Consider the following 15725-nt stretch of genomic DNA (forward strand, 5'->3'; position numbering starts at 1 on the left):
TAGGCACCTGTAAATGTGGAAATGCCACGTTTGGGGTTTATTAGGATGAACAGTTTTACAAAGGCAATGATGGCCTAACCTTGACTCTAGCTCTGCCTTCCCTTGCTCTGTGATATGTAGGGCCTGTTTCCTCCTCCCATAGAGCTTTGAGCCAGCACTGTGCAGCTTCCATGTTCATTTAAGAGTGGCTGGAAACCCTGTAATATGAGAGGTGCAAACACACTCTGTGACTCCTGGGTGGGCATACACCCAAGAAGGAGCCCTGGGCTCATCAGACAGCAGGGCTGCCCTCTAGGGCCTGATTTCTGGCCTGGGTGTTGTAAGGACTTGTCAGTGCACATGTATCCCCTTCAGTCCTTGCAGCTACCAGCCCTACTCCCACCTGAGGTGTGGTGTGGCCCCCAGTCTTGCTTTCAAGGCCTTGCTCCCCACCACACTGTATTGCTAAGGTAAGTCTCATTTATCCTTCACCCCAGTCTTCCCCTTCTCCCTGGCCCTTCCAGCCTCTAGCTCCTCCTCAGATCCATCCTCCAAGCCACCTAAAGATGTTTTCTAAATGCACCTCTGGAGGCTTCAAGTTCCAGTCATGGTGGGTAAACACCCATCTGATCACATCTTTCCTCATTCCCCCATTCATAAAGCAGACTCAAATGCAAAGCTAACTTAACTCAGTAAAAAAAAAGACATTTTACAAACCAGCGGACATGGAGTATCCTCAAGGAAGCAGTAGGCACATTCCGTTGAGTCGTGTATGTCACACACTGAAACATGGCTTCGTGCTTCTTTAACCTGTGGACTGCTGTGCTGACCCACTGCCTTCAAACCCTAGTCCTTAGGGAGAACAGTCATTCAATAAGCACTTGACAATAACAATGAAATGACCATCTCACATGCGCCTATTATTTGTCGATATCATGTTCCTTGGCATTGTTTATGTGTTGACCCTTCTATGAGATCCTGTTCCCCACTCTGGCAGATGCTAATAGGGACAAATGGAGAAAAAGCAAACCCCTGCCTCACACCACTTCTTTTGTTGCCTATAATTACCAGGGGAGCAGACAGGACCTTGTTCAGTACGACACATGCTGAGGATGGAAGCTCAGGGCCCTGGACACTCCTAGGAAGCCATGTTTGTCCTAGGAAGCTGCCCTAGGGAGCAGAGCCTTGGGTTTTAAACAAAGAGGGACTAGCCTTTTGCATCTAAGGTGATTCTTGGCCCAGAGACTTGTGGCCTCATTTCATTCTCAGTATCACCCTGTGGAATACTTGTTTCAGCCCCACTCTGCAGTTGCTAAGCTGAGGCTGCGAGATGTGAAGTAACTGTACTTGTCTGCAGTTTCAGTTACCCCTAGTCAACTGCAGTCTGAAAAGATTTAAATTGCGCATCGTTCTGAGCAGTGTAATGAAATGTCACACCAGCCTACTCTGTCCCAGAGTCAACCTCCTCCACTGCTGTTGGGCGAGAGCATGGAAAACAGTTGGATGAACAGCCACACGACACCCTGTGGGCATCCAACGGGTTAACATTGCCTCCCTGGGGTACCCTGGGTACCTGCTGTGTGGACGTTTAAGCGAAAACATCATTTTTTTTAAGATGTTGTACTATCTGCAGATTATACCCATTGGGGGGTCTTGGAACATATCTGCCAAAAATAGCAGCAAATTGTTACAAGTGGCATAAGCTTATAAGTAAAACAAGGCCAGCATTTGAGCAGCAATAGCAACCCTTGTTATTGATGGTGATCCGGGTGCCCGCATGCTGACGGTTGTAGGCCACAGCCCTGAGCAAGGTGGAAAGGGGTCTGTGAAGAAATCCAGGTCAGCAAAGGAGCAGCACCCACCTGGGCACACAGCAGCTGCAGAGTGAGGGCCAGAGCTCATGCTTTGTACAACCACCTGCAGCATGTTCCTCCAGATCCAGGAAGAGAGGCCAGGGAGGATGGCAGAGAAGGATGGAGGAACTTCGACTCTTCACACCTGGTCAGGTGTAGAAGACATAGGAGATGCAGGACAACCTTAGGTTGGTTTTTCCTTGAGGCTATAGGTGACTCTGTCCCTGGATAAGGTCAGCTCCCAGACTCCTGGCTCATGAAAGCCTGTCCTTCCTGCTCCCTGTCTGGGAAAGAGCCAGTGTTGGCCCAAAGCCCACATGACTGCTGGATGTGACATGTCTGCCTGATGCAGGGTTTCTGAAGGGGATGGATCAGATCTGCCCTGGATAGAGTAAGGCTCTAGAGGAGAAAGTGGCCGAGCTGGTCCATCCTCCCTACCCTTCCCTATGGCCAACCAGGAACCATATCCTTATGAAACTTGCCCCAAATGGCACTGTCTTCCCCCTCCATGATTCCCAGTTCCTCATCTTCATTTGAACTCCCGTGCCTCCTAACTGACCCCTTTTTCCTGAGGCTTATCCCCCACTGCTTCTTCACTCAGCAAGTTTTCTAAATCATAGCTTTCTCTAAGTCACTGAACGCCATAACATCCGCAATGTCCTGGGATCCCTGGGGTCCTGTGTCCATGTCTGAACCAGTTGCCAAGGAGTCGACTCCAAAGAATGACAACCCCATGTGTGTCAGGGTAGAACTATGCCCCACAGGGTTGTCAGTGGCTGATTTTTCAGAAGCAGATGGTCAGACACTGCTTCTAAAGTACCTCTGAGGAGACTCAAACCTTGTACCATTCGATTAACAGCCTGCAGTGTTAAACTACAGTGTCCTCAGGCTACTGTAACCAGTTACAACACGGGAAGGCTTAAAATGACACGCGTTTTTCCCCTCCCATAGTTCTAGGAGCCTGAAGTCTAAAATGAAGATGCAGACGGGGCTGTCTTCCCTCTGAGGGAGCTGTGGCAGTGCAGTCCATAGTGTGTTACGCTGTTAACCCAAAAGCTGCATGTCTCTTGGCAACACAGCTCAGGATCACTACAAATTAGAACTGACTTGATGACGTGAGTTTGAAGTTTGTCTTCTTTCTGGAGGCTTCGGGGGGAGATTCCCTTGCCTTGCCTCTTCCTGTTTCCAGAGTCTAACCACAATTCTTGGCTCATGGCTTCTTTCAGGTCTTGCTCCAACCTCTTAATTCTGTCCTGCTTTGCAGCCAAATCTCTCACTGTCCTCCTCCTCCAAGGACACTTGGGATCACATTAAGCACCCAGGGTCATATTCTCATCACAAGTTCTTTAATTAAATCACATCAACAAAGTCCTTTTGCCATAAGAAGTAACGTTCACTCTGGATCAGGATGTGGATGTCTTCAGGAGTTCTTTTCAGCCAAGTGCAATTGCTCGTCCTTCATCATTCTGTCCTTGACTACTTATTCAAGGACAACTTCCTGTCACCACAGCCAGGTATAGGTCCATTTTTGTTCTCGTGGTAAGAAGCTGCATTGCAATCACAAAGGCACATAGTTTGAATCCACCAGCTGCTCTGAGGAAAAAAGATGAGCATTCTCTTTCCATATAATTTGCTGCTTCTGAAAATCCACTGGAGTGTTAGCTATGAGTTGTCCCTAATCAAGGGCACATACCAACAACAGCCAAGCAGTGTCCAAGACCTGGCTATATAACAATAGTATGTGATTAGCTACTCTCTCATAGGTTTTGATTCCCTAGAACCCATGTGAACTAGAACAACGATTGCCTGGTCCTGCCCCACCTTCACAGTTGTTGATTTGCACAAGCCCATTGTTGTAGCCTTCGTGTATTTTGAGTCCCTTCTGATCTAAACCTTTTGCATTAGTGTTCAATGCATCAAATTTATTCTTGAGGTGATTTTTTTTTTAATTCAGGTGGAATAAACTGGACTTGCTTTCATTGTCTTCAATTTTAGTTTGAATTTGTGTAGGAGTAATTGCTTTGCGGTCAGCCCCAAGCGTTGTTTTGACTACTGGTTCTGAGCTTCTCTGCCATCTTTTCCACATACACCATGTTGTTGTTTTGTACCATCACGTGATGGCTTATTACTAAGCCACTAGACCTCTGTACCACAAATATAGTCAGTGTATTCCTGTATATTCTGTTAAATTAATTTCATGTGTATAATCACCATTTATGCTTTTTAAAAAAGGTATTTTCAATGAATTAATAATTGATTATACAAAATTTCTGCCATCTAATCTTTAGCCTCATTTCTGTCACCAAGACCAAATTTTCCAACTATCATTGCTTCTTCTTTGTTTCTAACTTTTACATTCCAATCACCAACTATTACTACAACTTGCCTATATGTTCAGTCAATTTCAGATTACAAAAGTCAGTTATTGTTGTTATTGTAATTGTTATGTATTGTCAAGTAGAATTCAACTCATAACAACTCTATGAACAACATATATGACTCCCGCTCTATCCTGTGCCGTCCTCATCATCTCTGACACACTTGAGCCCATGGCTGCAGTCACTGTGTCAATCCATCCTGTTAAGGGTCTTCCTCTCTTTCACTGACCCTCCATCTCTCCAAGCATGAGGTCCATTTCCAGGGACTAGCCTCTCCCAGCAATAAACGCAAAGTATATGAGATGAAATTTTATCATCTTTACCTCCAACGAGCACTCTGGGTGCACTTTTTCCAAGACCTATCTGTTTTCTCTTTTGGCAGTCCATGGGGTATTCAATACTCTCTCCAACACCACAACTCAGGAGCATCAAAAGTCGGTAGAAATCTTCCATTTCTTTATCTGTTGATTTAGTAGTTGGTGTATATATTCAAATAACTTGTTGTATTAAAAGGTCTTTGTACGTGTAATAATAATATTCTATCACTTACTGCATTGCGTTTCCGGCTAGATCTTGAAAATTTCTTTTTGACAATGAATGCAACACCATTCCTTTTCAATTTATCAAATAGATCATATGACTGTATGATCCAAAATGGTCAAGACCCATCCATCTCAGCTCATTAATACCATTTTGACAACTTCCAATTTTCCTATATTCATACTTTGTATATTCCATATTTCAATTATTATTGAGAGATGCTCGCATTTTATGTCATGGCACATCATGAGATGAAGGACTTTCACTGGGTGAAAGCTTTACTCCATCCATATCATTCAGGTATAAGCTGCTTTGAAGAGGCAGCTCTTCTCCAGTCACTTTTTTAGTGCCTTTGAACCTAAGACACATCTTCCAGTTTAGTATCAGTCAGTGTTCCGATGCTATTCTTGGGTTTTTAAGTGTTATCATTGGGTTTTTGTTGAATACTGATGTCTGAAGACCAAAAAGTTTGTAGAATGACCTGAAGGACACCACCCCCCAAAAGAGCAAAAAGTCATTAAATAGATAGGAATGAAAGTAAATACCAAAATGAATATCAGAAGATATTGGATAGAGAATCCCAAGCAAAGGGAAGAAATGATGATGTAAGGACACTGAACAGAAGACTCCAAAGGGCAGCTTGAGAAGACAAAGCAAATGTGCCAAGAGCTGGAGCCAGAAAACTAGAAGGGACTTTTACACTCTGTAAATCACACAGGAAAATGTTTCCCATCTTTAGCTCTCCGAGCTGCTGGTGGCTTTGAATCACTTGCCTTTGTGTTGGCAGTGCAACTCCTTGCCCACTACGCCATCAGAGCTCCCATTTCCAAAAATTAGAAAAATAAGTGAGGACCATGAAAGAGGAAATCGAAGCTTCACTGAAGGCACTGGTGAAAATGAAGTCTCAGAAATTGCTGGAATATCAACTGAGGTATTTCAGAAGGCAGTCCTGGACAGGCTCATTTGTCTATGCCAAGAAATTTGGCTACTTGGCCAACCAACTGCAGGAGATCCATATATGTGCCCATTCCAGACCAAGATGACCCAACAGAGTACAAAAAATATCAAATAATGTAATGTCACATGCAAGTAAAATCTCACTAAAGATTATTCAGAAACAACTACAGCAGTAAATCAACAGGAAACTGCCAGAAATTCAAGCTGAATTCAGAAGACTCCTTGGAATAAGGGATATCATTGCTGATGTCAGATGGATCTTGACTGAAAACAGAGAATATCAGAAAGATGTTTACCTTAAAAAAAAAAAACTACAAGAAAGCTTTTGTGTGGGTCATGCTAGATTGTGGATAACATTGAACAGGATGGGAATTTCAGAACACTTAGTTGTGCTCATAAAAATCTTGGCATAGACAGGAATCAGTAGTCAAAACAAAGGAATATTATATGGTTTTAAATTAGAAAAATTTTGTATCAGTATTGCATCCTTTCTCCATACTTGTTCATTTTATATGTTCAGCACATAGTTTGAGAAGCTGGACTATCTGAAGAAGAATGTGACATCAGGATTGGAGGAAGACTTACCGACAGCCTCTGTTATGCCGATGACCCAACCTTGCTTACAGAAATTAAAGAAGACTTGAAACTCTTCCTGCTATAAATCAATCTTCAATATAAATTACATCTCAACGTAAAAAAAAATCCTCACCACTGTATCAGTAGACAAAAATTATGATAAATGCAGAAAAGACTGAAGTTGTCAACAATTATACTTAACTTGGAGCACAGTCGACACTTATGGTAATAGTAGCCAAAAGTAGTCAACAGTAGTCAAAAGACATATTACACTGAGAAAGTCTGCTGTCGAGGATCTCTTTAAAGTGTTAAAAACAAGAGTGTCAGTTTAAAGACTAAGGAGCACCTAACTTGAGCCATGACATTTTTAATTGCTTCCTATCATGACTGTCAGATGGATCTTGGCAGAAAGCAAAGAGTACCAGAAGAATGTCTGTATTTTGTTGACTATGCAAAGGCATTTGACTGTGTGGATCACAACAAATTGTGACTGACTCTGAGAAGAATGGGGATCCCAGAACACTTGATTGTGCTCATGCTAAACCTACATTCAGACCAGGAAGTGGTTGTCAGAACAGAGAAAAGAAACACTGCATGGTTCAATACCAGGAAAGGAGTGTGTCAGGGAAGCATCCTGTTCCCACACCTTTTCAATCTGTATGCAGAACAGATCATTCGAGAAGCAGGGCTTTATGAGGAGGAATGTGGCATCAGGATTGGAGGAAGACTCATCAACAACCTACCTTATGAAGATGACACAACCTTGCTTGCTGAAACTGGAGAAAATCTGAAGTGCTTGCTGCAGAAGGTCAAGGACTGTATTCTCCAACATGGATTGAAGCTCAATATCAAGAAGACGAAGATTCTCAACACTGTGTCAATTGTCAGCACCATGATAGATGGAGAAGAGATTGAGGTTGTTGACAGTTATAGCTTGCTTTGCTCCACAATCCATACTCTTGACACCAGCAGTCAGGAAATCAAAAGACAAACTGCACAGGGAATATTCACTGTCAGGAACTTCTTCAGAATACTGAGAAGCAACAATGTCAGTCTAGAGACTAAGGTGCACCTGATCCAGGCCATGGTCTTCATAATTACTTGCTTTGCATCAGCGAGCTGGGCAATGACTAAGGACGACAGATGAAAAATTGTGTTGGAGAAGAGTCTGGAACATGCCATGGACCAACAAAAAAATAAATCTGTCTTGGAGAGGGTGAAATCAAGTTTCTCCTTGGAGGCTAGGATTTTGAAGCTCTCTCTTACATACTTTGGGCATGTAGCCAGGAGGGACCAGTCCTTGGTGAAGGATGTCATGCTCAGAAGGGTGGAAGGAAAGGGCAGGAGAGGAAGATCCCAGATGAGATGAATTGATACAGTAACTAGGGCAATGGAGGTAGGTGTATCAGAGTTAGTGAGACTGGCTCAGGACATGGCAGGCTCAGAGCTGCTGTACATAGGATCGCTGTGAGTCGCAGACAACTTGGCAGCATTTAACTACAACAACCATGCATCTGAAATCGGGACAATGAATAAAAGAAGAATAAAAGCTTTTTAATTATGGTATTGGAGAAGAGTACTGAATATCCCACGGACTGCTAAAAGAACAAGCATGTCTGTCTTGAGGAAGTGCCACCAGGATTCTCCTTCGAGACAAGGAGGTGAAACTTCATTTCACATACAGTGGACATGTTGTCAGAAGACACCAGTCTTGGAGAAAAGGACATAATGCTGGGAAAAGCAGAAGGTCCACCAAAGAGAGAAAGACTTTCAACAAATTGGACTGACACTGCGACCACAGAGAACACTTTAGCATGATAGAGATCATGTGGATGGTGCAAGATTGTGCAACATTTTGATTTGTTGTTCATAGAGTCGCTGTGAGTCATAGCTGACTCTACAGCACCAAACCACACCAGCCAATGTAGGCAATTAATCTTCCAGCACTTTGGTGGACAATATTCTACTGTAATCTCACAGAGTTTTCATTGGCTCCTTTTCTGACATGTGTCAGTAAACCTTTCTTCCTAATCTTCATCTGGAGGGTCTACTGAAATCTATCTGTTATGGATGACCCACCCCTTATCTGACATACCAGCATCACAGCAAAATGAAAGTCACCTTGATACCACCAACTGAGAAACAAATGATGGATTGAGGGGACTGGTGAGAAAAACAGTAACCCCTCCATAAATTTATGTCCTTAGGAAGGTGATGCTGAAAGTGTGGTCCCCAGACTAGCACTGGACTCCCTGGAGCAACATGATTAGCACAGGGCCACGCAGCCTCCAAGAAACAGAGCCACAATTTGAAACCTAGTCCATCTCAATTTTATGCCTAAATTCTTTCTAGGATGAATAACTGCCTGGACTTGAACTCGGTCCTATTTTTGGCACAGTGCTAATCTCACAGACATCCAATGAGAAAGCTGTGGAACAGGAAGACAAACGTCTTGTCAGAGACACTTAGCAAGTAGGAGCAGGGCTGGGCATAGAACGTTGTTTCTCTGGAACCCACCGGGGGCTGTTCCAGTCTATCCCTGCCCACTCACTTGCTCTCATTGTAAAATTCCAAGGTGGGGAGATAATATTCATAGATACCAAAGTATCAGCTTCTCTCAGGCAGGGCACTTCCGCATTCCTGTGATATTCCCCGGTACCTGGAGTTTTGGAGACTGAGGTGTTACCAGGAGACCTTCATTTTACAGTGATTTAGAACTACAGCTGAAAAGAAGTCATCAATGCAGTTGAGGATTCCCCACTCCTTGCATGCACCTCTCTTCCCCCAAAGGGACTTTTGTTGGAGCACTAGCTCCTCTCCACTTGTCCCTTCACATCTCTTCTTTCCTCTGCAGCCCGAGAGAACTTTTCCAAATTAAAATTACATTCTACTTCATCCCTGCTGTTGCTTTTGAAGCAGAACGTTGCTGTTAACTATCTTACTCGATGCACCAGGGGATGAAATGACTATGATCTATAGTGTATCTGCTGGCTGATTTTTCAGAAGTGGCTTACCAGGCTGCTTTTATTCCTAATCTGTCTTAGTCTAGAAGCTCTGCTGAAAGCCACTCCACCTCATAGTAACAGACGGGCCTCCAACTGAAAGATGGTGATGGTGGTATATGATCTATCTTGACAAAGAAACAAGCCTAGATCTCTCATCTGAAAAGCAAAAATCTACCACTGAACCAGCCCCCACCAGTGAAATAAAAACACCAGTCCTGTGGTGGTTTCCAAGTCCCTGCACTCCTCGGCTCCTGTCACTCCTCCAGGCCCCTCTGGACCACTCCACCAACCACACACATTGTCCCAACCGATGGCCCTTCCCTCAGCCCTGGGACCTTCTCATGATCCCTCGGCCTGCCTGATTTACAGCTCTTCAGTTCCAACGTTAATGTCCTTAGTCTTCTTAACTTTTGATTACTCTTCTTATCCTCTTTACTCAACTTGTCATAACACCTTCTGCTTATTTAAGAGCATGGGTTCCTGAAGGGCAGATCCACGTCACTCCTGTACAGGATATTCCTGCCTGTATCCCCAGCACCTAACACGTTGTTGCTATTATCTGCTGTTGAGTTAGTCCCAACTCAAGATACCGTGTGTGTCAGAATAGAGCTGCACTCCATAGAGTTTTCAATGATGGATTTTTTAGAAGTAGATTGTCAGGTCTTTTCTCTGAGGCTTCTTTGGGTGAACTCAAACTGCCAATCTTCTGGTTAGCAGCCAACTAGCACCCAGAGCCACTTCCTACTCATGGTGACCTTATGAGACAGAGTATCGAGGGGGTCACAGTGACCTTACAGGACAGAGAAGAACTGCCGTACAGGGTTCCTGATGTTTAAATTCTTACAAACTACTTCATCTTTTTCCCAGAGTGACTTGGTGGATATGAACCACTGACCTTTAGGTTAATAGCTCAACTGTTAGCCCACTGTAGCACCAGGACTGCTGTCACACAAAGACTCAAACCCACTGCCCTCAAGACAGAACGACTCTTACCCAGCACCCTCATTTTCTTCATAAGGGACTGTGCTTAGAGGAGCGTGGGGCAACCCTTTGCCACTGCACCTGGAAGCCGTTTTAAATCATGAAATCAACAATGGAAATTGTGGTACCGCATATATCTGGAAGGGACACGTGTTTACAATACGGGACCTGAAACCAGAAGGTGGAAGTGTCACCTTTCCCGACACCAGTAGGGAGCATGGCTTCAGGAGCTAAACTTTGAGCTGTGCTGCATGTGTCCAGGAATGACTGTGAACGTGGTTATAAATACATTTTTGTGAGTAGGCGAATTCCAATAGGTAAAATGTGTAAATAGTGAGGAGGGCAGTGCCACCTTGACAGAGCAGTAAGAGGGGTGACAGAGTGCAGACGCTTGGCCCAAGCCTGGCATGTGACACGCCCTTCACAAACGCGAGCTTCCCTTCTTCACCATCTGTATCTTTCTCTCCTTTCCACTGTGTTGTCTGGTTTCTTTTACTTTCTATTTTATTTTCCTGTTTCTCTTTCATAAGCTTTATGGGGCAATACAGTGCATGCCTTATGATTCATCTATTTAAAGTATACCATTCAGTGGCTCTTTGTAAATCCATAATTTTGTAACCATTACCAGTGAATTTTAGAACAATCTCATCACCCCAAAAAAGAAACCTCTTCTCCATGAATAGTCTCCTGATCCCTGTTGTTGAATGGCTCTGACTCAGTGTCAAAAATGACAGGGTGGAGTTGCCCCGAGATGTTTCTTAGACTGTAATCCGCACACGGTCGGCTCACCAGAATCAACGCTTTCTATCTTCTTCCTTCTATCTCTTCAGAGAGTTTGGGGAGTGAGACTCCCCATCCCCGGAGAGGAAGTCAGGTGAAGGAGACAGAGGGAGAGGAAGTGGGAAGCCCTTTACAGCCTCAAAGGTCAAGGAGAATAAACCGTGGCCCCCCAGGAATCGCTTGAAAGGTAGAGAACGTCTCATTTATGTGTCTGTAGATGGTGCCTTTGAAGCCAGCTGGAGGCCCAATTTGTACCTGGGCATCGTCCCTACCTTCCTTCCCCCACCCCTTTCTCACAGACCCCTGCCTGTGCCCTCTCCCTGGTCCATACCTCTGGGCTCCTTCTGATGCATCTCTGATGGAGGACATGCTTGGGGGAGGGCATGTGAGGGATGCTGTCTGGGTCAGGATGGGGGGAGTGTACCTCAGGACTCTGCTAGTATCCTCATTGTTATTATCGCTGTTAGCTGATGTCGGATTGACTCCTAGACTCATGGCAATCCCATGTACAATGAAAACAAAATGCTGACTGGTGCCATGCTGTCCCCAGGACCAGCTGCCGATCAAACCTTCCTGATATATAAATGTTCTGTTGGCTGATTTCAGAAGGCAATGCCAAGCCTTTTTTCCTAGCCTCCTTCGTCTAGGAAGTCTTGGTTCTCCTGAGATCCATTTAGCATCTTAGCAACATTCTAGCTGACAGAGGAGCCAACTGCTAGGAATCATTGGGGTGCACTGGCTGAAGATCAAACAGGGTGTCAGGGAAGGAAGGAGAGAATTCCGCCACCGCTGCCGTGAGAAAAATGTGTACGCTGGAGGAGAGCAAATTAGGGCACAGCTCCTCCTCCAAGGGCCTCCACTCTTAGCACACAGCCCGACAAGGAGAGGGGCTGGATTTCATCTTCTGCTCACCGAGTTAGACTGAGTCCTTTGAGCAGGGAATATCCTGTGCAACCGTATGGAGCCTTACATACCTTCCACCATGGGCATTGTCGGAGGCAGTATGCTATAAAGCAACTTTCTACAAGCTTTTTCTGTGAAACGGCAAAGAAATGAATATTTCCAGTCTCTGTCGTGACTGCTCAGCTCCCATTGTAGTGCTCAAGCAGCCACAGCCAATACAGAAATGAAGGAGGGTGGCCATGTGCCAATAAAACTTTATTTAGGGAATTTGAATTTCATATGGTTTTCATGAGTCATTAGTCCTGCCCTTTTTTTTTATACTTCCTTTTTTCAGCCATTTTAACAAAAGCAGTAAGGGGCCTTTGGTGACCTTGGGGCGAGAAGCTGCGCTGCTGCAATGTGGTTCAAATCTACTAGCTGCTCTGCAGGAGAATAGGCAGTCTCCTCCTATGCAATTAACTGCCTCTGAAAACCTGCTGGAGGGTCACCTATGAGTCGGTTCCGACTCCATGGCAACAACAACAACAAAACAGGTAGTGGCTAGACTTGACCCTAAATTATAGTTTGGCAGCCTCTGGAGAAGAGGAAAGAAATAGGCTCCAGTTCGAGCCCCATTGTGTATTTGCTCCATGACCTTGGACCCTCTCTGAGTCTCAGCTTGCTCATGCACAAAGTGAGGATAGGAATCTCTCCCTGTGAGAGCTATGATGAGGCTTAACAGCAGTTCATGTGAAGTAGGTGGGCACCTTTTATTTTATTCTTGTGGCCCCTCTCAAAGGAGCAGCTGAAGTGTTAGGGCCAGCTTTGCCAGGTTGCGTGTCTGCTGTGCCACTGAGGAGCTCAGGTCGCGTCCTGACCCTGAGTTTCATGTTCCTCGTCTGAAAGGTGGGGGCAAGGAATTGGATCAGTCTCAAGGGACCATTTCAACTCCAAACTCTGTTTAAATGCTTAGCAAGGGAGGGAAATTATGCAAAACCCCAACTGTGTTTGTGTCAGGAATCTTCTGGCAAGGGTGGTGAGGAACGTGGTTTTTATACTAATGAGCCGTTCTGACTGCGGAGGAAATTTGGCAGAACGTGTGCTTGTCACAACTTGAAGCTACTGGTGCAGGAGCACGAGGGGTGCAGGAGAGATGCGGAGCCTGTGGGGGACGCTGGCCAGCTGAGGGACTGAGCAGAGTGGGCTGGTCACCGCCTGAGGTTGCCTGCTGTGTGACCTTGAGAAGATCACATCCCTCTGTTAGTCTCAGTTTTCTCATCTGTAGGAGAGGTGACATCTGGCAACTGTCACTGTCCCTTGAAAAACTGAAGGGAGTTACTGTCTGTGTTAGGAGCGTGGTGTCATTAAGGGAGCTCTTATGATGGAGCCCTTAGAGTATTGACCTGCCAGCCGAAACGGCATCTCTCTGGCAGTTTGAACCCACCAGCTACTTTCTGGGCATAAAATAGACACTCTCCTTTCATGCACTTTATAGTCTCTGAAAACCCTCTGGAGGGTGAGTTGTGACTTGATTCTGACTTGACAGCAATGAGGTGTCTTCTGGTGTTCATGAAATGCACAGTGGCTGTGTGTGCCACTGTGTGAGCGGGGAGGACAGGGCTGCGTGCGTCTGACACCTGCAGGGTCTGGGGCATGATTGCTGAGCTGCTCCTGGGCTACAACGAACCACTGTCTCCCTGTGCAGAGATGAGAAAGTGGGGGCTGTCCCAACTGCCAAGAAGTAGCAGCTGGTGCTGCCTGCCAACCCGTCAGTTACGTCTGGTGTCTGTCACTCATCCGTGCAGGAAAGCTGCCGCGTGAGCGAGCGGCCCTGCAGACTTGGGTGAGTCCTTCCTCCTTGTGCCAGTCAGAGAGTGCGTCCACCCTGATGCCCTGAGGACTCAGAGGACCTCCCCTAAGCACACTCACTCAAGGATCATGGAAACAGAAGCTAAAATTGAGAGTCAAAGAGAAAGATTATCTGTGTTTCCACCTGTATTCGTTTGCTCGGACGGCCACACAAAGTACTACAAACTGGGTGGCTTGAACGAACAGAGGTTTATTCTCTCACAGCTCAGGAGGCTGAGAGTCAAGGTCCAGGGGTCAGCTGTGTTGATTCTTTCCGATTCTCCAGGGGAAAAATCTGCCTTGTCACCTAGCTTCTGGTAACAGTTGGCAATCCTTGGTGCTCATTGGCTTGTAGATCACTCCAGTATCTGCCTACATCTTCCCTCTATGTCTCTCTATGCTGTGTCTCTCCTCTTTTATGGCTTTATGTTAACTGGAATAACTTCAAAGACCCCGTTTCCATGTAAGATGGCACACATAGGCACATATTGTGTATGTGCCGTGGAGTTGAGACTGAAACACAGCTAACTCTCCATTGGGTTTTCAGAGACGGTAAATCATTCAGGAGGAGATGAACCGTCTTCCTGCCACGGAGCCTGTAGAGGATTCTAACCGCCACCAAAGTTCACTAATAACGTACAACATTCTGTTAACTGATAACAGCTTCTCAGACTGTTTCTAAACAAGATCGCATGCACCAACATGGGGGCTAGAACTTCAGATTCTCTTTTGCGGTGGAGGGGATGCAAATCGGTTCCGTTCCATTTACCTTGCACAATCCTGGAGGTCATGCGGTAGCCTCCCTTCCTGTCTTGGTGCCATGGCTGTGGAAGATCCACACAGTCTAGTGCTGTTTCCTGGCAGTCAGCCTGTCCCTTATTGAACTGACTGCTAAGACTGCCTCCACCTCAACCACTGAAGCTTCCTTCACCAAGTGTCCGTGGCAGACAAAGTGCAGGTCCTGACGAAGGAGCCAGTGAGACAGATTCCGGTACAAACGTGTGTGGGAAATGTTCCGAAAGCGATGACTCTGTCAGCCTCTGCTGACAGACTGTGGGGTGAGGGCTGTGCTGGAGGTACATTTGCTGGGAATCAGACCCAGTTCTCCTGTGTGGCAGAGAACTGTACCTCAAACTCTACTCTCATTACGTCACCCTGGGCCTGGCCCACAGCTATCCCTCTGCTGGGTTTTTTGAGGTTGTAAATCACACAGGAGGAGAAGGACCACCTTTCCTAGTTGCTGATGGGAATGAACGGTCAGAGAGGTGAGAGCTTTTGGGTTAACAGTGCAACCCTCAATGAACTATGTCACCAGAGCACCCCACTGTACCACCATTACCCCCATGCTTATTTTGAAAAGTTACTGTGAGGATTAAAAGAGAGAATAAATGTCAATCCCCAAGGAGAGGGCCTGGCCCACACTCACCCACCAGGAAATGCTAACCTGTGGAAGTTTACTGGTGTCATCGGGGGAGGGGCATGGCTGAGCCCTGCAATTGCCTAAAATGTCTGGCTATTGTTGTGTTTACCTTGGCTTCCACGAGGTTTGGTATTGTAAGCAAACCTCTGATGAACATCTTTGTGCTTGGAACATTTTGTTTCTTTTGGGTTATTTCCCTAGAAATTGAGTTTCTGGAAACAGAATTACTGGTCAGAGGGGAGGGTTATTTTAAGCCTTTAGTCGTGCACTGCCTGACTGCGCAACTAGACCGGCTGTGCAGGCTGCCCCCCTGTCAGCCACATCTGAGGCTGTCACTTCTTCAAAGCCATGCCAGCTGCAGGGTCCTGGAAGTGTCGGGAGGGTAGCTGCTGGGAGAGACATGGCCCCACACAGGCCTCATGGCCTCCCAGCTCTCCTGTCCACTCCTAGATAGTTTCTTACAGATGGTGAACCTCGGTTTCCACATCTGTGATTTGAGCAGGACACTGCCTGCCTCACCAGAATA

The sequence above is a fragment of the Elephantulus edwardii genome, unplaced genomic scaffold (assembly GCF_000299155.1).
Source record: "Elephantulus edwardii isolate Elephantulus edwardi_28Jun2011 unplaced genomic scaffold, EleEdw1.0 scaffold00033, whole genome shotgun sequence".
NCBI lineage: Eukaryota > Metazoa > Chordata > Mammalia > Macroscelidea > Macroscelididae > Elephantulus > Elephantulus edwardii.